This window comes from Equus przewalskii, chromosome 17, assembly GCF_037783145.1.
Source record: "Equus przewalskii isolate Varuska chromosome 17, EquPr2, whole genome shotgun sequence".
NCBI lineage: Eukaryota > Metazoa > Chordata > Mammalia > Perissodactyla > Equidae > Equus > Equus przewalskii.
The window spans coordinates 1889089-1913212 of NC_091847.1; the positions used below are offsets into that span (position 1 = coordinate 1889089).

The window sequence follows — 24124 nt, forward strand, 5'->3', positions numbered from 1 at the left end:
CCTTGTGCCATCTCTTTGAAGTCACCACCTCTTTCCACCCTTCACCACTGATCTGTTCTCTGTCACTATAGTTTGTCTCTTCGAGAATGTCACATAAATGAAATGACACAATATGTAACCTTTGAGCCTGGCTTCTTTCCCTCATGGTGATGTCTGTGAGAGTCATCCACAATATTCTGTGTATCAGCACTTTATTCCTTTGCATTGCTGCATAGTCATCCATGATGTGGACATACTGCGATTTGCTCAGCCAGTCACCAGCTGGAGGGCATTGGGGTTGTTTTCAGCTGTTGGTGATTGTCAGTAGAACTAGTATAAACATTTGCGTACAGATATTTGTGTGAACTACACTGTTAGTTCACTTGGGTAAATAGCTACTAGTGTGATTGTTGGATCATATGATAAGTGTATGTTTAACTTCATAAGAAACTGCCAAACTGCTTTCCCGAGGGCTATGCCGTTTTACAGTCCCACCAGTAGTCTATCTCGCTGCTGCACGTCTTCACCAGCACTCAACAGGGTCAGTATTTTTAGTCGTTCTGATAGGTGTGCAGTTGTATCTCACTGTGGTTTTAATTTGCGTTTCTATAGTGGCTAATGATGTTGAACCTCTTTTCATGTGCTTATTTACCATTTGTATATACTCTTTGATGAAGTGTCTATTCAGATCTTTTGCCCACTTTTTAGCTGGGTAATTCGTTTTCTTATTCTCGAGTTTGAGGGTTCTTTACACGTTCTGGACAAATGTCCTTTGTTGTACATTCAATATACAAATATTTTCTCTCAATTTATTGTCTGTCTTTTCATTCTGTTAACTGTATTTTACAAAACAAGTTCTTTTTTAAATTTTGATAAATTTCAATTTAACAATTTTTTCTTTTATGGTTTGTGCTTGGTGTCTTATATAAGTACTCACTGCCTAATCCCAGGACAAGAAGATTAACTTCTATATTTCTTTTAAAATTGTATAGTTTTAAGTTACATATTCAAATCTATACTGCATTTTGAGTTAAATTTTTATATCAATCTTTTTTTGCATTTGGATGTACAATTGATCAAATACCTTACTGAGAAAAGTATCCTTTCTCCATTCTGTTCCTAGACTTTCCTCAAAAAACCGTTGGGCGAGTCCACATAGGCTTTCTACTCTGTTCCTTTGGTTTGCATGTCTATCCGTTTGGAAATCCCACACTGACTTCATCACTGCAGCTTTGTAGGAAGTCTGGGCATCAGGTAATGTGATTCCTCTAACTGTCTTCTTCTTTTTTCAAAATTATCTTGGTTATTCTAGTTCCTTTGACTTTCCATATACATTCTATAATCAGCTTGTCTGTATTTATAAACATCCTGCCAGGACTTTGACTGGGATTGTATTTAACCTGTAAATCAATTTGGGGAGAACTGGCATCTTTATATTGTTGATTCTTCCAATTCGTAAACATAATATAACTCTCCATTTATTTAGGTCTAAATAAGAAATCACAGATTTTTTTCCATCAACATTTGATGGTTATTAGCACTCAGATTCCCTACATGTTTTGTTACATTTATGTTCAGTATTTCATTTGTTAGACTTATTGTAAATGGTATTATCATTTAAATTTCATTTTTCTATTGTACATTACGGGTAAATAGAAATATGATTGATTTTTTTGAGTGATTTTGAATACTGCAACTTTGCTAAATCCACTTATTATTTCCAGGAAGGATGTGGAAGTTTTTTTGTGTATGTGTGTGTTGTCAATTCTTTGAGCTTTTCTATACAATCATGACATCTGAGAATAGAAACAGTTTTATTTCTTCCATTCCAATCCATATGCCTTGTATTTCTTTTTCTTATCTTATTGCAGTGGCGTAATTCCAGTACCATGTTGATAGGAATAGTGAGCCCTGCTTTGTCTCTAACATGAGGGCAAAGCATTCCATCTTTCATCACTAAACATACTGAGCGCTGAAGGTTTTTAGTAGAATCCCTTTATCAGATTGAGGAATTTCCCATCTATCCCTAGTTTTATTAGAGTTTTTATCATTAATGAATGTTGAATTTTGTTCAATGCTTTTTCTGATACTGGTATGATAATGTGTTTTTCCTTCTTCAGACTGTTGATATGGTGGATTACATTGTCGACTTCAGAATATTTAACCAGTCTTGAATTCTTAGGATAAAACTCTACCTGTTCATGGTCTATTATTTTTTTTCATATATTGCTTGGACATATATTTACTAATATTTTGTTGAAAAGTTTATGTTAGTTTTTCATGAGGAATATCAGTAATTTTCTCTTTTTGCACTGCCTTTGTTTTCAGTACCAACAAAATTTCTAACATCACAAAATAAAAGCTTGTCTTCAACTTGCTGAAAGAGGTATGTTTAATTGGTGTAATTTCATCTTTAAATGTTCAGTAGACATCTTCAGTGAAACTACACAGGCTTGAAGATTTTTTAATTGGAAGGTTTTTAACTAAAAATTCAATGTCTTTCATAATTGTAGGACCATTTGGGTTATCTATTCAGTCTTGGATGAGTTTTGGTAGTTTGCATGTTTCCAGGAATTGGTCTTTTTCATCTCACTTGTGGAATTTATGTGCCTCGAGTTGTTCATATTGTTCCTTATTATCCTTTAATGCTTGCAAACTCTGAAAGGATATCCCTTCTTTCATTCTTGATAGTGGTAATTTATGTCTCCTTTCCTTTCAATTTGTTAGTCTTGCTGCACACGTCAATGTCATTGCCTCTCCTAAGAACTAATTTTTGCATTTATTAATTTTTTTTCAGTTTTCAATTTTATTGATTTCTGCTTTTATGGCTACTAATTCCTCCTTTTGCTTGCTTTGATTTTTTTTTTTGTTTTAATTTTTTTTAGTTTATTGAGATGGCAGCTTAGGCTCCTGAGATGAGAAAGTTTTCTTTTTTTATTGAGGTATAATTGACATGAAACATTATGTTAGTTTCAGGTGTACAACATGATTCAGTATTTGTGTACGTTGCTAAATGATCATCACAATAAGTCTAGTTACATCCATCACCATACATGGTTACAAAACACTTTTTTCCTAAGATGAGAACCTTTAAGATCTACTCTCAGCAACTTCCAAATATGCAATACAGTGTTATTAACTATAGTCACCATGCTGTACATTACATCCCCATGACGTACTTATTTTATAACAGGAAGTCTGTATCTTTTAACCTCCTTCACCCATTTCACCTACCCCTCAACCCCCACCTCTGGCAGCCACTAATCTGTTCTTTGTATCTTGAGCTTGCTTTTTGTTTGTATGTTTGTTTTTAGATTCCACATAAAAGTGAGATGATACAGTATTTGTCTTTCTCTGTCTGACTTATTCCACTTAGCATAATGCCATCAAGGTCCACCTACATTGTGGCAAATGGCAAGATGTCCTTCTTTTTTACGACTGAATAATATTTTATTATATATATATATACACACACCACATTTTTTTTTATCCATTAATCCATTGATGGAAACTTAGGTTGTTTCCAAATTGTAAATAATGCTGCTGTGAACATTGGGGTACAGATGTCTTTTCAAGTTAGCATTTGCATTTTTTCCAGATAAATATCCAGAAGGGGAATTGTTGGGTCATATGAGAGTTCTACCTTTAGTTTTTTGAAGAAATTCCATACTGTTTTTCATAGTGGCTGCACCAATTGACATTCTCACCAACAGAGGGCAAGGGTTCCATTTTCTCCACGTTCTCGCCAACGCTTGTCGTTTCTTGCCTTTTTGATGATAGCCATTCTAACAGGTATGAGAAGATATCTCATCGTGGTTTTGATTTGTCTTTCCATGATGATTAGCGATGTTGAGAAACTTTTCATGTACCTGTTGGTCATCTGTATGTCTTCTTTGGAAAAATGTTTATTCAGATCCTCTGCCCATTTTTTAATCAGATTGTGCTTTTTCTCTTGAGTTGTGTGGGTTCTTTATATATTTTGGATGTTGACCCCTCATCAGGTATGTGATTTGCAAACGTTTTCTCCCATTCAGTAGGTTGCCTTTTCGTTTTTTTCATGGTTTCCTTTGCTGTGCAGAAGCTTTTTAGTCTGACATGTTCCCACCTGTTTATTTTTGCTTTTGTTGCCTTTCCTTTGGTGTCAAATCCAAAAAATCATCACCAGGACTGATGTTAAGGAGCTTATCACCTATGTTCCTTCTAAGAGTTTTATGGTTTCAGGTCTTATGTTCAAATCTTTAATCTATTAGAGTTCATTTTTGTGTATGGTGTAAGAGGGTCGTCTGGTTTCATTCTTTTCCTTGTGGCTGTTCAGTTTTCCCAACACCATTTATTGAAGAGACTGTCCTTTCCCTACTGTATATTCTTTTCTCCTTTGTCATAAATTAATTAACCATTTATGTGTGGTTTTATTTCTAGGCTCTCTATTCTGTTTCATTGATCTATATGTCTGTTTTTGTGACAATATCCTACTCTTTTGATTACAATGGCTTTGTAATATAGTTTGAAATCAGAAGTGTGATGTCTCCAGCTTTGTTCTTTCTCTGGATTGCCTTGGCTATTCAGGGTCTTTTGTGGTTTCATACAAATTTCAGGATTGTTTATTTTATTTCTGTGAAAAATGCCATTAGAATTTTGATAAGGATTGCATTGAATCTGTAAATTCCTTTGGGTAGTATGAATATTTTAACAATATTAATTCTTTCAATCCTTGAGCATGGAATATCTTTCCGTTTGTTTATTTCTTCTTCAATTTCTTTCATCAGTGTCCTATAGGTTTCAGTGTACAGTTCTTTCACCTCCTTGCTTAAATATATTTCTAGGTATTTTATTCTTGTTAATGCAATTATAAATGCAGTTGTTTTCAGGAATTATGCTTTTCTAATGTACATATTAATGTTATAAAATTCTATCTAAGCACTGCTTTTGCTGCATCCCCCAAATATTGATGTTTTATTTTCATTTTTGTTCAGTTCAAAATATTTTCTAATTTTCTATGAGATTCTTCTTTGATTCATGGGTTATTTGTAAATGTCGTTTAATCTCCAACTGTTAGAAAATATTACTGTTATCGTTCCTTTTTCGATTTCTAGTCTAATTTCATTATGGTTAGAGAACATATTTTGTATGATTTCAATCATTTTACATTTTTAAGTTTATTTTACAACCTAGCATGTGGTCTATCTTGGTGAATGTTACATCTGCACTCGGAAAGAATGTGTTCTCTGCTATAATTAGATGGAGAGGTCTGTCAAATTAGATTTCACTGGTTAATGATGATGTCAAATCCTTCTACATACACCCTTGCTGATTTTCTATATCAACTTCTATCAGCTACCAAGAAAGGGCCAGCCCTGGTGGTCTAGTTGTTAAGATTCAGTGTTCTCACCACCACAGTTCATTTCCTGGTCAGAGTAAACCACAATGCCTGTCTGTGGGCTGTCATACTGTGGTGACTGAATGTTTCTATGATGCTGAAAGCTATGCCACTGGTATTTCAAATACAAGCATCAAGGTCACCCATGATGGACAGGTTTTGGTAGATCTTTCAGACTAAGACACCCTAGGAAAAAGGACCTCGTCACCCACTTCTGAAAAAATTGCCTGTGAAAACCCTATGAATAGCAGCAGAGCATTGTCTGACAAAGCACTGGAAGGTGAGAGAATGGTGTAAAAAGACCCCAACCTGAAACTCTGGACTCATTAAATAATAACTCCTCATTCTCCTCTTGCCCCAATCCCCATCAACCACCATTCTATATTCTGTCTCTAAGAATTTGACAACTCATATGAGTGGAATCACACAATGTTTGTCCTTTTGTTACTGGCTTATCTCACTTAGCAAAATATCTTCAAGATTCGTCCATGTCATTGCATGTGTCAGAATTTCCTTCATTTTGAAGACTAAATAATATTCCATTGAATGTATATACCATAACTGGTTTATCAATTCCTTCCTTGAGTGACATTTGGATTATTGTAACCTTTTGGCTATTGTGACTAACACTGCTATGAACATTGGTGTATGAATATCTGTTTTAGCCTCTGCTTTAAATACTTTTGGGTATATATTTAGTAGTGGAATGGCTGGGTCATGTGCTAATTCTATGTTTAATCTTTTGAGGAATTTCTATACTGTTTTCTGCAGTGGCTGCATCATTTTACATTCCCATCGGCAATGCATAAGGATTCTAATTTTTCCACATCCTTGTCATCACTTGCTATTTTCTGTTTGTTTTTATGTAATAGCCATCCTACACTTAATGAACATTTGTATACTTGCTGTGTGTTCTCTCTTATTTCCCTGTACGACTTCCTTCTCTCTCTGCCCCACTAGACTGCGTGGCCTCAACTCAGCCTCTCAGCGTCTAGCACGGCACTTGGTAGACAATAGGATTCAATTAATGTTTGGTGAATAAGTGAATGGCTGAATAAATGAATGCCTGCTAGGGTGAGTGGGTTAATAGCGTTTCTAGCTCATTACTTTGCCACTCCATTTACCCCTCTTTTCTGGGCATGTTTTATGGCCAAGTCTGTGGTCTGTATTGGTGAGCAGTCCATGTGAGCTCGAGGGAAATGTGCATTTTGTAGTTGTTGTATAATACAGTATTCTATAAATGTCGATTAGATCAAGTTGATTGATAGTTCCGGACCGATCAACTATATCATGACTGATTTCAGCCTGCTAGGCCTGTCAGCTACTGAAAGAGACATATTGAAATAACCAGCTATAACAATGGATTCCTTTATTTCTACTTTCAGTTCTACCTGCTTTTGCCTCACATATTTTAACACTGTTGTTGATGCACACACATTTGGAATTATTATGTCTTCTTGGAGATTTGATGCTGTGATCATTATGTAATTATCCTCTCTGTGTCTGATAATTTTCTGCATTCTGAACTCTGCTTTGTTTAGAATTAATATATCTACTCCAGCTTGTTTTTTATTAGTGCGAGCATAGTATATCTTTTTCCATCCATTTACTTTTTTTTAACCTATCTGAACATTTATATTTATCGTGAGTTTCTTACAGACAATGGGTGATTGGGTCTTGTTTATATTTTATACACTCTGATAATCTTTGTCTTTTAATTGGTGTATTTATACCATTCAGATTTAAAGTGACTACTGATATAGTTGGCAAATATTCATCATATTGGTTGTTTAATATGTTTTGAATCTCTTCTTTTTGCCTTTATTTTCCTATTTTTCCCACCTTCCTTGGTTGTAATTGAGCATGTGAGATAATCTTATTTTATCTCCTCTACTAGCATATCAATTTTACTTTTTAAATAATAGTAGTCAATTTTTTTAAACTGTGAGTTTGAAATATACTTTTTTAAACTAATCTAAGTCCACTTTCAAATAACATTATACCTTTTGATGTGCAGTGCAGGCACTTTTTAACAACGTATTCCTGTTTACTTCCTCTCACCCATTATGACATCATCTTTATTCATTTCGTTTTCCATATACCTGATATACTGTTATTATTACTTTAAACAAATTCTTTTATTCAGTTAAAGATTTTTAAAAATATTTTATTTTACCTTCATTTATTTATTCTCCAGCACTCTTTCTTTCTTTATCTAGACCTGATTTTCTCATCAATATCATTTCCTTCTCCTAGAATGACTTATTTTAGCAATTTTTGTAGGGTAGATCTGATGGTGATAAAGTTCCTCAGTTTTTGCTTCTCTTTCACTTTGAAGATAATTTTGCTGGATATAGAATTCTAAGTTGGTGGATTTGTTTTTCAACATTTTAAATATTTTACTCCACTCCTTTTATTTGCATGGTTTCTGAAGTCTACCTTTTACCACCTTGTTCCTAAGTTTTCTCTCCTCAGGCTAATTTCAAGATTTTCTCTTTGCCTTTGTCTTCCTGTGATTTGAATGTCATATGCCTAGGTATGGATTCGTTCTAGTGTTCTCTGGGCTTCCCAGATCTGTGTTTTGATGTTTTTCATTAATTTTGGATAGTTGTCAGCCATTATGCCTTTAACTATTTCTTCTGCTTTAACTCTCTCTCTTCCCTTCTGGTATTCCAATTGTGCATAAGCTACACATTTTGAAATTTTTCCACCATTCTTGGGTGCTTTGTTTTTTGATTTTCATTATTTTTGTCTTTGCCTTTCAATCTGGGAAGTTTTTGTTGACCTGTCTTCAAAACAACTAATTCTCTCCTCACTCTGTCAGTACTTATGAGCCATCAAAGACATTCTTCATTTTTGTTAGTATTTTTTGTTTATAGTATTTCCTTTAATTCTTCCTTAGAGTTTATATTTCTCTGCTTACATTACTCATCTATTCTTGTCTGCTGTCTACTTTTTAAATTGCATCCTTAACATATTAATCTTAGTTCCTTTAAATCCCCTGTCTGATAATGCCAACATCTGTATCGTGTATGAGCCTGCTTCTGATGATGTCTCTTCATTATTTTGTCTATATTAAATAAATATAGCATATTGTCTAATTCACTCTGATGCTTACTCTTTTTGCCTGATCAATATCTCTTAGAGATATTTTCGTATCAGTTCACAGAAAGCTACTCCACTTCTCTCGTTGGTGGTGGTGATGTTATGCCTTCTGGCATGCCTTGTGGTTCTCTTTATTGGAAGCTGAACTTGATGTATCAAGTAATAGGAACTAAGGGAAATAGCACTTGAGTGTAAGGATTTGTGTCACTCTGGCTAGAAGTTCAGCTATGTGTAATGTTTGCTCTAACTGTAGGTGCCACAAGCGTCCAACTCTTCCAGTGTTCTTCTTCCTCTCCCCTGTTAACTTTGTGCTTCCCCAATACTCCTCCCAACAGAGAGTCTGCACATTGTAGCTCCTGGAGCTGTAATCCTCTTTCATTATGCTGGAGCTCCGTTGGTGTGGTGGAAAGACATGAGGAGAGAGAGCATGCTCTAATCTTAGGATTAAATCCCTGTCTTTCAGTGGACCAGTATCTCTGGGCTGGGAGCTTCAAAAGAGTTAGCTTTTTCAATTTTTTTACTCTTAGGTTAGATAGGAATCCTAGAGAGGGCTGGAGCCGGAAAAATGCTCTTCCTTCAGGCAAGAAGAGGTGCTGGAGAAGTGTTCTCCCCCAGAGAGAAGCCTCTGTTAAGTAGAACACTCTGGGTACATTTCACAAGGGTTTATCTTCACTTTCCACTGCCAGATTCACTACAGTTTTTTCTTGAGAATATGGTGGTTCCTGGAGGTCAAACCAACAAAAGTATGGGGGCCTCCTAAGACTGAAGCCCCCAGGAGTTTCACTCTCACACTAGTCCACACTCAGCCTCCAGGAGTTTGCCAAAATTGCCATTTATGTGAGATCTGATCAGTTTATGGCTCCAGCAGCTTCTGCTCCAGGTGAGCACATCTGGGCTGTGACTCTGGATTTTCCATCTCTCCAGACAGTATGGGACTGAACAGAAGCTCCACCATCAGAAAATATATGAGCAGCCTTCTCCATGGTCTCTCTTTAAATTTTTGAAAATTATTTGTTGAGTGCCATCACCATGGCCTAGTGGTTAAGTTTAGCATGCTCCACTTCAGCAGCCCTGGGTTCACAGGCCGAGATCTGGGGCATGGACCTACACTACTCCTCAGCCATGCTGTGGTGGCATCCCAGATATGAAAATAGAGAAAGGTTGGCACAAATGTTAGCTCAGGGCTAATCTTTTTCAAGCCAAAAAAAAAAAAAGCAGAAAGAATGACAGGAGGATTGGTAACAGATGTTAGCTCAGGGCTAATCTTCCTGAGCAAAAATAAAAATTATTTGTTTATTGATAGATAGCTAAATTCACATTGTTAAAAAATAAAAAATAATGCGGGCCGGCCCCATGGCCCAATGGTTAAGTTTGCACGCTTGGCTTTGGTGGTCTGGGGGTTTGCTGGTTTGGATCATGGGAGCAGACCTAGCACTACTCATCAGGCCATGCTAAGGCAGCATCCTACGTAGAAGAACTAGAAAGACCTACAACTAAGATATACAGCTATGTACTTGGGGTATTTGGGGAGAAGAAGAAGAAGATGAAGGAGAAGAAGAAGAAAAAGAAAAAGGAAGATTGGCAATAGATGTTAGCTCAGGTGTCAATCTTTAAAAAAAAATTAAAAAAAGAACAGTATAAAATGTATGCTTTGAAAAGGCCCCCGCTATCTACCCAGTTCTCACCACAACCACTTGTGAGTAACCACAGTTATTAGTTTCTTCTATATCTTTCTCCTTTCTTTATGTACATACAGCAAATTAATAGTATTTCTTAGTACTCTGCCTCATTTAAATAAATTTAGCATACTGTACAATTCACTCTGATGCTTACTCTTTTGGCCTGATCAATATCTCTTAGAGATATTTTCGTATCAGTTCACAGAAAGCTACCCCACTTCTTTCTGTAGCTGCAGAGATCTCATTGTATAAACACATTGTCTCATATTGATGAATATTTGGGTCATTTTCCATCTTTTGCTAGAACAAACTACTTCAATTAATAACCTTGTGCATACTTTCTTTTGAGCACACACGTGCATAACTGTAGGATAAATCCTCAGAAAAGGTACTGCAGAGTCAATGATATCTCCACCTGTACCTTTGCTTAAATATTTCCCAGCTGCCGTACTTAGAGGTGGCACTATTTTTTTATTCCCACTGATAACCTGTGACAGTGAGTACCTTTTCCCCACAGCCTCCTCACAGCCAGTGGTTGCATCCTTCTGAGGGGAGCTATTCCAACGCCACACAATGGGCTAGGTTAGATGAATCGCTCTACTTGCCCAACATCAGCTCACCAACCTAGCCACCATTTACCCTCCTGTAACTGCCAGAGGTGCACGACAGAGACTTGCAAAAGATCCTCAACTCTGCTGTGCCTTGACGAGAACACCAGCCACTCTCAGGAGGAGACTGACGCCACTCTAGGTCTATTTTTCTTTTCTTTTTTCTAAAGTTTTTTTTACTGTGGTCATAATAGTTTATAGCATAGTGAGATTTCAGTTGTACATTATTATTTTTCATACACCATATAAGTATGCCCCTTCATCCCTTGTGCCCACCCTCCACCCCCCTTCCCCTGGGAACCACTAATTTATTCTCTCTGTCCGTAGTTTGTTCATATTCCACATATGAATAAAATCGTATGGTATTTGTCTTTTTCTGTCTGACTTATTTTGCTTAACATGATGCCCTCAAGGTTCCTCCATGTGGTTGTAAATGGGACAATTCCATCTTTTTTATGGCTGAGTAGTATTCCATCATATATATATACACCACATCTTCTTTATCTAATCATCAGTCGATGGGCACTTGGGTTGCTTCCACATCTTGGCTATTGTGAATAATGTAGTGAACATAGGGGTGCATAAGTCTCTTTGAATTGTTGACTCCAAGTTCTTTGGGTAAATACCCAGTAGTGAGCTAGGTAAGTCATATGGTACTTCTATTTATAATTTTTGAGAAATCTCCATGCTGTTTTCCACAGTGGCTGCACCAGTTTGCATTCCCACCAGCAGTGTATGAGGGTTCTCTTTTCCGCACAACCTCTCCAACATTTGTCATTTTTTGTCTTGGTGATTATAGCCATTGTAACGGGCGTAAGATGATATCTAAGTGTAGTTTTGATTTATATTTCCCTGAGGATTATTGATGTGGAGCAACTTTTCATGTGCCTATTGGCCATCTGTATATCTTCTTTGGAAAAAATGTCTGTTCACATCTTCTGTCCACTTTCTGATTGAGTTGTTTGTTTTTTTGTAGTTCATTTGTGTGAGATCTTTATATTTTATAGAGATTAACCCCTAATTTGATATGTGATTGGCAAATATTTTCTCCCAGTTGGTGGGTTGTTTTTTTTTTATTTTGATCATAGTTTCCTTTGCTTTCCAGAAGCTCTTTAATCTGATGAAGTCTCACTTGTTTATTTTTTCTTTTGTTTCCCTTATCTGAGTAGATATGGTATTCGAAAAGATCCTTCTAAGTCTGATGTCAAAGAGTGTACCACCTGTATTCTCTTCCACAAGTTTTATGGTTTCAGATCTTGCCTTCAAGTCTTTGGTTCATTTTGAGCCTATTTTATGCATGGGGAAAGATAATGGTCTACTTTCATTCTTTTGCATGTGGCTGTCCAGTTTTCCCAGAATCATTTATTGAAGAGGCTTTCCTTTCTCCATTGTATATTCTTGGCTCCCTTATTGAAGATTAGCTGTCCATAGATGTGTGGTTTTATTTCTGGGCTTTCAATTCTGTTCCATTGATCTGTGTGTCTGTTCTTGTATCAGTACCATGCTGTTTTGATTACTATAGCTTTGCAATATGTTTTGAAGTCAGGGTTGCCATGTCACCAGTTTATTCTTGTTTTCCAGTATTGCTTTGAATATTTGGGATGTTTTGTTGCCCCACGTGAATTTTAAGATTCTTTGTTCTATTTCTGTGAAGAATGTCATTGGGATTCTGATTGGGATTGCATTTAATCTGTAGATTGCTTTAGGTAGTATGGACATTTTAACTATGTTTATTCTTTCAATCCATGTGCATGGAATATCTTTCCACTTCTTTATGTCATTATCGATTTCTTTCAGTAATGTCTTACAGTTTTCTTTGTATAGGTCTTTCACTTCCTTGGTTAAATTTATTCCTAGATATTTTATTCTTTTTGTTGCAATTGTAAATGGAATTGTATTCTTGAGTTCTTGTTCCGTTAGTTCATTCTCTGAGTGTAGAAATGGTACTGATTTTTGTAAGTTGACTTTTTACCCTGCAATTTTGGTGTTGTTGTTGATTATTTCTAATAGTTTTCCAGTGGATTCTTTAGGGTTTCCTATATATAAAATCATGTCATCTGCAAACAGCGAGAGTTTCACTTCCTCATTGCCTATTTGAATTCCTTTTATTCCTTTTTCTTGCCTAACTGCTCTGGCCAAAACCTCCAGTACTATGTTGAATAAGAGTAGTGATAGAGGGCATCCTTGTCTTGTTCCTGTTCTCAGAGGGATGGCTTTCAGTTTTTCACCATTAAGTATGATGTTGGCTGTGGGTTTGTCATATATGGCCTTTATTATGTTGAGATAATTTCCTTCTATGCCTCTGTTATTGAGAGTTTTTATCAAGAATGGATGTTAGATCTCATCAAATGATTTCTCTGCATGTGTGGAGATTATCGTGTGGTTTTTGATCCTCATTTTTTAATGTGGCGTACCACGTTGATTGATTTGCAGATGTTGAACCATTCTTGTGTCTCTGGTGTGAATCCCACTTGATCGTGGTGCATGATCTTTTTAATGTAATGCTGTATTTGGTTTGCCAATATTTTGTTGAGGATTTTTACATCTATGTTGATCAGCAATATTGTCCTGTAATTTTCCTTCTTTGTGTTGTCCTTGTCTGGCTTTGGTATCAGGGTGATGTTGGCCTTGTAGAAAGTGTTAGGAATATTTCCATCTTCCTCAATTTTTTTGAATAGTTTGAGAAGAATGGATAATACATCTTCTTTAACTATTTGGTAGAATTCTCCTGAGAAGCCGTCTGGTCCTGGACTTTTATTTTGGGGGAGGTTTTTGATAACAGCTTCAATCTCTTTACTTGTGATTAGTCTATTCAGATTCTCTATTTCTTCTTGATTCAGTCTTGGGAGGTTGTAAGAGTCTAAGAATTTATCCATTTCTTCTACATTGTCTAGTTTGTTGGCATATAGTTTTTCATAATATTCTCTTATAATCTTTTGTATTTCAGTGGTACCTGTTGTAATTTCTCCTCTTTCATTTCTAATTTTATTTATTTGAGGCTTCTCTCTTTTTTTCTTAGTGAGTCTGGCTAAGGGATTGTCAATTTTGTTTATCTTCTCAAAGAAGCAGCTCCTTGTTTCATTGATCCCTTTCACAGTATTTTTTGTTTCAATTTCATTTATTTCTGCTCTGATTTTTATTATTTCCCTCCTTCTACTGAGTTTGGGCTTTGTTTGTTCTTTTTGTAATTCTGTTAGGTGTAGTTTATTTGAGCTTTTTATTGTTTGTTAACATCGGCCTGTATTGCTATAAATTGCCCTCTTAGGACCACTTTTGCTGCATCTCATTTAACTTGGTGTGGTGTGTTTTCATTATCGTTTGTCTCCAAATATTTTTCGATTTCTCCTTTTATTTCTTTGACGAAACATTGGTTGTTCAGTAGTAGCATGTTGTTTAGTCTCCACAGTTTTTCTCCTTTCCCTGCTTTTTTTTTGTAGTCCATTTATAGTTTCATAGCATTATGGTCAGAGAACATAGTAGATATGGTTTCAATCTTCTTAAATTTATTGAGGTTTTCCTTGTTTCCCAATATATGGTCTACCCTTGAGAATGTTCCATACACACTCAAGAAGAATGTATACTCTGCTGTTTTTGGATGGAGTACTCTGTCTATATATGTCTATTAACTTCATCTGATCTAGTATTTCATTTAATTCCACTATCTCCTTCTTGACTTTTTGTCTGAATGATCTATCCATTGAAGTATGGGGGGTGTTGAGGTCCCCTGCTATTATTGTGTTGTTGGTAATATCTCCTTTTAGGTTTGTTAATAGTTGCTTTAGATACTTTGATGCTCCTGTGTTTGGTGCATATATGTTTATAAGTGTTATGTCTTCTTGCTGGAGAGTCCCTTTTATCATCAAATACTGCCCCTCTTTGTCTCTCATTGCCTTTTTTATCTTGAAGTCTGCTTTATCTAAGTATGGCAGCACCTGTTTTCTTTTGTTTGCCATTAGCTTGGAGTATCATCTTCCATCCCTTCACTCGAAGCCTATGTTTGTCTTTAGAGCAGAGATGTGTTTCCTGGAGGCAGCATATTGTTGTGTCTTGTTCTTTAATCCATCCTGCCATTCTGTGTCTTTTGATTGGAGCATTCAATCCATTTACATTTAGAGTGATTATTGATATATAAAGGCTTAATACTGCCATTTTATTGAAGGTTTTCCAGTTCTTCTGCATATCCTTTTCTCTTGTCCCATGTATATTGGGCTACCAATTTTACTAGATAGTTTTCTTTGTTGGTTTTCTTCATTTTCTCCTTATCGTATACGTCTCTGTTCTAACTATTTGGTTTTGTGGTTACCATTAGGTTTGTATAAAAAGTTTCAAAGATGAGATAGTCCATTTTATGATTGCCTCATTTCCTTAGAATATACTGATTCTGTCCATTTCCTCTTCCCCTTCTACATTATTTTTCTCATATCTTATTCCATCTTGTGTTGTGAGTTTGTGGTTAAGGTGATGATATAATTTTTATTTTGATGTTTTCCTTTTCTTTATCCTTTATGTAAGAGTTAAGTGTTTACCAACCTGATCTGATAGAGAGCCACCAATTTCTGATTGTTGCCTACCTATTCATCTCCTTGCTCAGGGATTTGTAGGCCCTTCCCCGTTTTCTTGTTTTTCCCTTCAGGTGTGGGAACCTTCTTGAGGATTTCTTGTAGTGGGGGTCTTGTGGTGATGAACTCCCTTAGCTTTTGTTTATCTGGGGAAGTTTTTATTTCTCTGTCATATCTGAAGGAGATTTTCACTGGATAGAGAATCTTGGTTGGAAGTTTTTGTCTTTCAGGATTTTGAATATATCACTCCACTCTCTCCTAGCCTGTAAGGTTTCTGCTGAGAAATCTGCTGAAAGCCTGATAGGAGTTCCTTTGTAAGTTATTTTCTTCTGCCTTGCTGCCCTCAATATTTTTCTTTGACATTGACGCTTGCCAGCTTTACTACTATATGCCTTGCAGTAGGTCTTTTTACATTAACATAGTTTGGAGTTCTGGTATCCTCTTTGATGTGGATTTCCATCTCCTTCCCCAGGTTTGGGAAATTCTCAGCTATTACTTTTTTTTTTTTTTAAAGATTGCCTCCTGGGCTAACAACTGTTGCCAATCTTTTTTTTTTTCTGCTTTATCTCCCCAAACCCTCCCTGTACACAGTTGTTTATCTTAGTTGCAGGTCCTTCTAGTTGTGGGATGTGGGACGCCACCTCAACATGGCCTGATGAGCGGTGCCATGTCCACGCCCAGGATCCAAACCCTGGGCCACCGCAGCAGAGCACGGGAACTTAACCACTCGGCCACGGAGCCAGCCCCTCAGCTATTACTTTTTTGAACAAGCTTTCTGCTCCATTCTCCTTCTCTTCCACCTCTTGAATCCCTATAATCCTTATGTTGCATTTCCTAATTGAGTCAGATATTTCTCTGAAAACATCTTCATTTCTTTTTAGTTTTAGTTCTCTCGTCTCCTCCCTCTGAAGCATTTCTATAGTATTGTCTTCTAAATTACTAATTTGGTCTTCCATATTGTCATTTTTGTTGTTTAGGAAGTCCAGATTTTGTTTAATCTCATCCATTGTGTTTTTCGTCTCCAAAAATTCTGATTGATTCTTCTTTAAAGTTTTAATCTCTTCTGTGAAGAAGCTCCTGAATTCATTAATTTGTCTTTCTGTGTTTTCTTGTAACTCGTTAATTTTTTTTTGATAGCTATTTTGAATTCTTTCTCATTTAGGTTGTGGATTTCTGTGTCTTGGGGGTTAGTTTCTGGGTACTTGTCATTTTCCTTCTGGTCTGGATATTTGATATACTTTCTCATATGGCTTTATGGTGTGGATTTTTGCCTCCACGTTGCATTATTATCTGGTCACTGCTGCCACCTGCTGCCACTGGGTGGGGATCAGGTGCTGTGTATTCTGGGTGAAGCACAATGAGGGGCTCCCCAGCTCTGGCCACTGACTCCTTTTCTCACGGTGCAATGCTCTGACTGATGGCAGATCTGGAGCACTGTGCAGGGGGAAGGGTGCTCTCCTTCCCCTGCACTTCCCCCAGCTTCCACTTCTCTCTCTGTGTGGAGCTCTGGGAGATTGCAAGACTTCAGTGCCAGGTGGAGGAAGGAACACTTTCTTTTCTTTTCTTTTTTTTTTTTTTTTTTGAGGAATATTAGCCCTGAGCTAACATCTGCTGCCAATCCTCCTCTTATTGCTGAGGAAGACTGACCCTGAGCTCACATCCATGCCAGTCTTCCTCTATTTTATATGTAGGACACCTACCACAGCATGGCTTGCCAAACAGTGCCATGTCTACACCTGGGATCTGAACCAGCGAACCCCAAGCTGCTGAAGCAGAATGTGCACACCTAATGCTGTGCCACCAGGTCAGCCCTGGATCACTTTCTTATACCTGCATGCCTCCCCCAACCACTGCCTCTATCTTCATGTGGTGCTCTGGGCACTCACAGGGCTCCATGTGCCACTGCTCCTCTCACTGCATCACTCTCCCAGAGAATGTGGGGCTGGAGCACAGGGCTGGAGTGCCAGGCAGGAACCGAACACCTCTCCACAGCTAAGCCACTCGTCTAACAGGCCCATCTCTCACTGTGCCACTCTCCCAGCAAACATGGGGTGGAGTGTGGGGCTGGAGTGCCAGGTGGGAACAGAGGACCCCTCCCCAGCTGAGCCACTCCTCTAACTGGCCCCTCTCTTACCGCGCTGCTCTCCTGGTGAACATGGGGCTGGAGCACAGGGCTGGAGAGCTGGGCAGGAACAGAGTGCCCCTCCCCAGCTGAGCCCCTTCTCTAGCCATGTCTCTTCTCTCTCTGCAGAGCTCCTGCTGAGCAGCGTTGCCTTCTTCCAGAGGATCCAGCCTCGCCACCACCTTCAGGCATATGGCTGTGTGGGTCTCCCAGATGTCTCCTGTGTTGTATGTGTGTCCTCTGTTGGTGTTTGAATGTCCTTTTCGTTTTATTTTAGAGGAGAGAGCCTGAGGGAAGAGCTCACTCCACCATGATGCTGACGTCACTCCCAGTTCTATTTTGCCTGAGGGAAGATCTCACTCCACCATGATGCTGACGTCACTCCCAGTTCTATTTTTCCTGAGTCCAGATATGAGTCAACATCATATTACTCTCACGTCCCAACTCTGCAAGGGAGTACAGTCCTCCTTTGCCAGATTTTGATGGGATCCACCCCTTTATCAGCCACAGAGATGCCGTCTCTGATATTCCCATGTGATTCTAACCTGTTATGGTATAGACAGACCTGTGACCTCCACTACGACTGTGGTGCCTTGCCTTTATGCTCTCTCAGCTTTATGGCCTCTAAAAATAGCAGCAGTCTTTTAATCAAGTGCTCACAGGGCACCAAGAGCTATGTGTACAACAATTCAGGGAGGGCTATTTAAGCATGTGGGTTGAGAGGTGGAATACTCTCATTTTACAAACATTAAAACTGAGTTCAGAGACTTAAATGGCCAAAGTTCTCACTGCTCCCAAACTGCAGACTTGGGAATCTAACCTGCCTGATGAGCTGTCAGTCATTACACAATATGGAGTGCCAGACCCGGCCATGGTGCATTGTCTCCCACATATTCGACCTGAAGTCCACCATCTTCAGTGTCCAGGACTCTTGGGATTTATGTGTGCTTGACCCCAAAGTGCCTGCTTTTAATTCCCCATGAACTTTCCTGTATAAAGGCTATACTTTTGTATTAAACAGTAGGCTTTACTTCTGAAATGAGTGAAAGAATGAAGGTAATGACAAGCTGGAGTGAAAGGTTAACTATATGTCTGAGTCAATGAATGAGCCTCATGCTACTTTGAGGTAGAGAATTAATTCCCAGGACCTACTTATTGTGCAGACCTGTTCTTGTGGGAGGTGTGATATCCTCCTTGGAGATGAGCTGGAGGAGTGGTAAAAGATGGCTCAGAACATGTGATTCAGGACTCCCTATGACCATAACAGGGGTTTTTGGTGATTGCTTTCACTGGCTCCTGCTTCACAGCAGTTGGAAAAGACACATGATGGAGGAACTGTCCAGTCTGGCAGCAAGACCAGCTTAGATGTCTCCAACGATCAAAACACTGACCAGAAGTATCCAGGCCTTACTGGTGAACACAGCTTCATCTCCAGGTTCCCGGTCATTTTCCTAACCAAGTGACTGTGTTCCTGCGTGGTTGTGTTCCTGCCTCTCCTCCCTCACCACCAGCACTGCTGATATATCTGCAGATAGAAAACTGAGAAAGCAATTCTCAAGAAAAGTGTAATACTGCACATCAATTTTGGGGAGGTGATGTGGAATAGGGCCAGGACCCTGGCCTACTTTATGCTCTCAAAATTTCATAAATCTCTCACAGTCAATCTGGTGCAAATCTGGGTTATGCCTATTAACGTTCCTGGTGCTATAAGAAACCTTTTAGATTTATTGTTAGCCACATCTGCAAACCAGTCCTGACAGAGGAATGAAACTTAATTGAGTCAGGGTGGCATCTTTTGTTCTGTTGTGTTTAGGGGGCTACACATATGCATGTGTTTTAAAGAAAAGAGGACAGCTGCATTGATTCAAACCCACTGAGGAGAAAGAGAGCTGCTTTGCGCTTTTGCTTTCTTGTCTACCAGTGTTAAATATTCTTTGTGGGGGTTTTTTTTCTCTTTTTCCCCTCTGTACCAGCCTTCTGGGATCCTCTCAATAGGGGCAGAATACTAGGCAAATGACTCTCAGGCATTTGCATTATCAGTATTTTGAGAACTATCTACATCTTGCATTTCATGAGCAAACACAGTTTAGGAGAACGAATACTGGACTTCCAAGTCCCAAGCCTCAGTCCTTGTTCTTTCTTTGTATTAGTTACCATGATCCTACCCAGAATAATAAACAACTTTCCTTCCTTGAATCAGGAATGAACTGTCACTTGGAACCACTCTCTTTCTAGCCAGGCAGCCTTGTGTAATGCAATGTGTCTGGTTCTTGGGGCTCAGAAGACCATGCACTCAAAATTAGGTCCCCTCACTACCCGCTGTGCAAACCTTGGCAAAGGGCTGCCATCCCCTGAGCTCACTGTTCTCATCTGTGAAATCAGAAGAATGATGCCTGCCTTGTGGGGCTGCTATGAGGGTTAACGTGATCACGTATGTGCGTTGCCTGGCACAGATGGGGCTCTGTGAGCAACATATCCTTCTGATGTGGGGCTGTACTCTTTCCCATCATGGCACAGGCAGCCTAAAACCTAGTGTGGGAATTCTTCAGCTCCTGGTCTCTCCCACCTCCTGTTGCTGACACCCTAAGGAAAAAAAACTGTCCATCCCAGTCTAAACCCTTCAAGGTATTGACTCTTACCCATCAGACCAGGAAGAACAAATGCATTTCATTTTTCTTATCAGATTGAAAAGAAGATTTCTAAACCCAAACTCTACCTCAGCAGGAAAGCATGTTGTGGTTGACTAATGATGTCTGCCCTGGTCAAGTGAGGCATGAACTGGGTACCTGTGCTACACTTCACCTATCCCTGAGTGATATGGTGATTTTCTCAAAGCTAGCACATGGATTAGTATCCTGGCATCTTTAGTCCCCAGCACAAGGCCTGACATGGAGAATATGTCATATTTGTTTATCGATGGATGGAACCATCTGGAGTTCATTGGATTCTGTTTTAATAACATCCCAGCAGCTGTCTGGTCTGGCATCCTAGACCTGCCAGCAACAAGTATGCTCAGGGCCAACTGAAGACTGAAAATCAGGGAGGAATTCCTGGTGGGAGGTGAAAAAAATAGCAGGAATGAGGGTAAAATCCTTTAGGGGTGTGAGCTAACTAAGATCAAATTAGGGAAGAGAAAGACAAATTAAATCAAGGTCCAAACTGAGATCTGGTCTACAGAGACAGACAGGCACAGGTCTGAGATTGAGGGCTGGGCAGGTGACAGGGCTGGTTACCAACCAGGCGGTGCCAAGAACTCTTCAGCCCAGGGCACTCAAAAAGGGTCAGGTGCCCCGCTCTGCAGTGACAGCCCCTGTGTGCCCCCTGCCTCAGCACCTGTTAGGGTGGAATATTGGTTTGTATCAGCCTCCCCATCTGGACAGTGAGCCCCTTGAGGAGTCCCTTTTTTCGTGTCTGTGTTCTCAGGCCCATCACAAGGCAGCACTTGCAGGAAGCGGGGTACTCAGGATGGGGATCGGCCAATGGAACCATGGGAGTTAAGGTAACTGGATGCTGATAGATTCATTTAATTCCAGCTCCTGCTGGGACTCTGGGCAGGGCTAAAGATATATTGACCCACCTTTCTTCTACTAGACCAAGAGAAGGGAGCAGTGTAGAATGCACACACATGGGAATCATGATAATAAGAATACTTATCAAAATGAGCACCTATCATGCACTAGGAGATTTTGTGTAGTTAGAATATCTGAAATGGAGTTAGGACTGGGGCAAGGAACAGAAGCTTATAGCACCCTGCCCACTGCATGGTAGTCCCTCCCTCAGGCTGTGGTCTCCAAACCATTACCCCTTCTTTCCTGTCATCCTTGCTCTGGTCCCACTGGATCAGAGCTGCAAGACTACGCTGCAGAGCATGGAGTGGTCAGAGTTTGAACCCTTGCTTCACCCTCAACAAATTGTGGAGTTTTGATTGTGTTTGACCTTCCTGTGTCTTCATTTCTTCATCTGGAAAATGTGGATAATAACATCGCACAGCTCAGTGTAAAGATTAAAAGAAAGCACACATACTAAATACCTGGGACGCAGCAGGTTCTCAAGCCATGGCAGCTATTTTTAATATCCTCATTATGCTACCTTCATGCCACCAAGCAGTCATTAGATTCATGTGAGCCTTGGTTTCCTTATCTATAGAAGAGGTCCCCAGACTCCTTTCTTCCATTATCCTAAGGTTCTTAAGAGTAGGTGTAATGTAAGTGAAGAAAATGCAGTGCCCAACGGTCAGGTGATGCAGTGGCCTTCCCACAACTGTCTGGGTTACCTTCAACTGAACTTGCACCCATCTCAACTGACAAAGAAACTGACACACAGAGGAGCACGTGACTTGCCTGAGTTATATAATAAAAGGATCATATAATTTAGGACTTACAGGTTTTTTAGAGGTCAACCATTTTATGTTTCTTTAAGGATAATAACCCGGCCAATAATAAATGCTAAACAGATTTACAGATTAGTTGGTACTGAGATTTGTAATAGATATAAGACTGCATATACCTTTTTTTTTTTTACAGTTAGAAGTTTAAAACCTAAGACTCCAGAGCAAGCCTTCATTATGACTACCATTTCTAAATGATGAGAAAGCGTTAAAAGTTTCTGTGCGAAATGGAGGAGTGGGTGTCAAGGAACCAATTCCCAGGCCTCCCATTACTTAATCCTCCCCCAGCCCTGTGAGGAAGGGATTACCAGCCCTCACTTTCAGATGGGGTTACCAAGTACTTTTGCCTAAAATGACCCATGTGTTAAGTTGAAAACCAGGCTTTCATGCCCTGATTATCTGACTCTCACTGTTCCATTGCAATGCTTCCAACTCAAGATGCATTAATCTTCAGGCTCATGGACTGGGTATTCACTGACATTAAGGCATTATTGTTAACTTTATTAGGAGTGAGTCTGTCCTTGTGATTATTTTGGGAAGGAGGAAAAGCAGAATTCTCCATCTGTATGTCCTTCCTGGGGAGGTTATTGGTGAAATAATGCAACTCAAGCTCTCTTCCTTCTGGTTTCAGCCAATGGGAGGCAGCATCAGGGATCTGAGAGGGGTGACATTTGTCCCCTGGCTCCCTCCTTGCCTCCGTCTCAGCAAGCATGTGTTCCTCTCTCTCATCCATGGCTCCTGGTTGGTGACTCTTCTTCCATGGTCATCAGGATTAGCAACCCCACATGACCCCTTGCTCTTTCAGGAAGGGTCAAAAGTCAGTTTGAGGAAATTTGAAGGAGATACTCTGTAGAAGATTGTTTTGAATGATCTAGTTCTTCCTTATCAAGAAATTGGGAGGATATCAAGTGCTGAGACCTTTGTCACCATATCCTCCTCTAGTCAACTAACTTTACCTGACACAGCACTTATTTCTTCCTTCATTTGCCTTGAAGCAAGTTTAACAGCTCACACACAGAGGGTAAAGCTAGTGCTGATTTCTAAAGATGCTGCACCCCCAAAGCGGGCAGGGGAGGTGTGATACGGATGACATCAGCATTGCTGCTTGTGTTTAAATGCAATGCCTCCGCTTACTCAGGGGCTGTAGCGGGGAGCCTTTGAACACTGGAAATGTGGTTTACTTGATTGGCAAATGGCTTTGTCAAAGAGCAAATATAAGGACTGAATGTGGAAAATGCCCAAGAGCCCATTGATTTTCTGCTTTAAGAATGAAACCATACCCATGGCTGGGATGTCTGATGTTTCCTAGATCCATCACCCTCGACCCTGCTCCACACAGTTGTATCCAGCACAGTGCAGGCAACCAGGCACTGGTTTCTGCCTGCAAACTGGAGAGACATTTTTCACCTCAAGATGGCTGTGACTTTAAAACAGAGCTTCCTAAGACTTAAAAATGGAAGAGACACACAGAGCAGGTGCCTGGGTTACTGCAATATTAGGTGATTCCAAAGCACTGCAGAGGCCACGAGACGCCCCTTTGTCCCTGGGCGCCTGCTGAGTCCTCCTGCTGTCTGCCCTCCCCATCCCCATCCCAGCAAAGGGCGTCCTGCATGTCTGCCTCTCACCGTTTCCTCTTTTCACTGTCTTTCTTTGTCACTTGTTCTTTGTACTTTCCCTTATTCATTTCTCTTCTTTCCCCTCTTTCATTGTTTTATTTTGTTAATTTAAAAATAACACGCATGCTCATTTTTAAAAAATCAAGCAATATTGACATGGAGAGAATAACAGGAACGTGCAGACTCTCACCCCCACACAGTCCCTGTTCGTGCCTGCTGAGTGGGTGTTCTCACAGAGCAAGGTGCCTCCCGTACAAACAGGAACACACACGGACACTCCTCTATGGACATCCTGCTCTGTGAACTATTCAGATAATAAGTTAAACTATAAAATAATTGTTTTATCTGTTGGATAAACTTTGCTTTAATTTTTTTAAGTAATAAAAATCGAAGCAGTATTTAAAATTTCACTAACGCATTCTCCACGATATCCGTAAAATTGTTAGGTAAATAAATTTCAGATACACGTTTCAGCTTTTGCATATGTGACCTTAAGATGGTATTTTTTTGTGTCAATGAACCTCAATAAAAGATGACCTAGTCACTGGGTTGAGCTAAGGACAGAAGGCCACCTGCCTTCATTCTATTTGGAAATCTGGCGAGTGGAAGATTTTATTTGAACGATCAGGGCAAACAGCTTCTGTCTGCTGAGCAGACAGATTCTCTGCTCTCAGAGCCCATCGCTGCAGGAA

The 24124-nt window shown here is 39.3% G+C and overlaps 1 long non-coding RNA gene across 2 annotated transcripts; it reads left to right on the forward strand.

Annotated features, from left to right (window-relative positions):
• The first annotated feature begins 457 nt into the window (after window positions 1-457).
• LOC139076688 (uncharacterized) lies at window positions 458-19971 on the forward strand. Of its 2 annotated transcripts, XR_011528576.1 has the most exons (5): window positions 458-520; window positions 1103-1233; window positions 2308-2365; window positions 16999-17111; window positions 17559-19971. It is a non-coding gene; the product is annotated as an uncharacterized lncRNA (long non-coding RNA). The 2 variants fall into 2 exon arrangements; XR_011528577.1 differs by lacking the exon at window positions 2308-2365.
• Window positions 19972-24124: the final 4153 nt, after the last annotated feature.